Here is a 1,554-nt window from a genome sequence, read left to right on the forward strand (position 1 = left end):
AAAAAAAAAAAGATAGAGCAAAGACAAAAAAGTTTCTTATTAGAAACAGTCACACATCACTTACTGCCTTTAAACATCATTGCACAAAGCATTCATGAGACAGTCTGCAGACTAGTTTTAACAGACAAATGATACCTTTAACCAGACGTAACCATCCTAAATTATTTATTAGGCATGAATTCTACAAACATTGCTTATGTTAGCAATGACAGTGGAACTGGAGATTACTGTACCTTCTCCAAGCTGCACAGCAGGAACCACCACAGTGAGGGAACTTACGGCCCTTTCCAAGGCCACAGCTGTTGTGGCCTGCACACATCAGCCCACACATCTCCCTCTGCATGCAGACTGGTTTGGTGATCCACTGGGTCAGGGTTTCTTCTGAGCACTTTATGGAATGGTTCCACAAGGATAACCTCAAAAAAACCCATATGTCCAATCTTCAGCAACCCAGTAAGAATTCAGGACTCTCAGAGCCCCAAAGTCGCATCCAGCTCACTCATTGGCTACAGATGGAAGGCTCCAGACAAACTAACTGGCTGACACCATGGTGGACAGGCTTGCCATAGCTTATACCCCTAGGAGCCAGACATCTGCCGTCACTACAGCACCTACGAATCTAATGTTTGACATGACTTTGCTTGGCCTTGTATCCCAGCCTATGCACTTCATCTGGCCGGGTGGTGTGGGGAGCCCTGTGGAGCGCAAGGGGAGCCCTGTGGAGCGCAGGGGGCCGGCGGCACTGCCAACAGCAGACCCACAGAAGAAAGCGCATCTTGCCAGAGTGCCTCTTCCTCCAGAGCCCCCCAGATGTACTTGCACACACCCACCTCAGCTTACCTGGAGGCTGACCGCAGACCGAAAGGAGGGAGGCTCGCCCCCATTGCTGAGTCTTGAAGACCTTTGCAATAAATTCCCAGCTGAGAAATTTGCAGGTCTGAGGGTAATGTACAGGCTTCTCAATGTACGTTGCTAAAACACCTTCCAGAAAAGCTACCCCAAGTCCCACAGCACTGGCACTGAGCAATAATGCCAAAATGAACTTTGAATCATTAAATTTGCTAAAGGCAAAGGGCACAAAATGAAGGCAACTAGGTAGGATGTGACATCCCCAGAACCTGCGGGGATTCCCCAGGTTATTTGTCCAAAAGCTGATCAATTTTACTGTAAACACAGGTGATGTTTAGCACAAACGGATCAGGGAACAACTTCCAGGAAAGTGTCTCTGCACCTTCAGTCATACCCCATGCCAGCCCACTCCAGGCAAGGACACTCAGACCGGCCAGCCACCTCCTTGGCCCCCTCTCTCTCAACCTTCCAAGGAAGCCATGGCTGGTTTGCACAGAGCTTCCAGTGAGTGTAACAAGTCCCATGACCCTGATCCTGACCCTGGGGGGCACATCAAAGGCCTCACTTCCAGGCTTTTTCTGCAGGTTCTGATTTTGTGTCCGAGGTTAGCAGGAATCTATTAATCAATGGTTTTGTAGCTGGCCCTCAGAATGTATTATCCATGAAGGCCATGCCATCAGCGTCTGGCATTCCTGGGTCACAGCG

The 1,554-nt window shown here is 49.2% G+C and overlaps 1 long non-coding RNA gene across 1 annotated transcript in view; it reads right to left on the reverse strand.

Moving 5' to 3' along the window:
* The window catches only part of LOC111726686, a 33,270-nt gene extending 32,257 nt beyond the window's left edge, over nucleotides 1-1,013 (reverse strand). The window contains exon 1 of the long non-coding RNA XR_002774404.1: nucleotides 841-1,013. This is a non-coding gene — a long non-coding RNA (uncharacterized LOC111726686). The remainder of the gene's footprint in view (nucleotides 1-840) is intronic.
* Between the last annotated feature and the right edge of the window lie 541 nt (nucleotides 1,014-1,554).

The sequence above is a fragment of the Otolemur garnettii genome, unplaced genomic scaffold, assembly GCF_000181295.1.
Source record: "Otolemur garnettii isolate 467f Iridium unplaced genomic scaffold, OtoGar3 scaffold00075, whole genome shotgun sequence".
NCBI classification, from domain to species: Eukaryota; Metazoa; Chordata; class Mammalia; order Primates; family Galagidae; genus Otolemur; species Otolemur garnettii.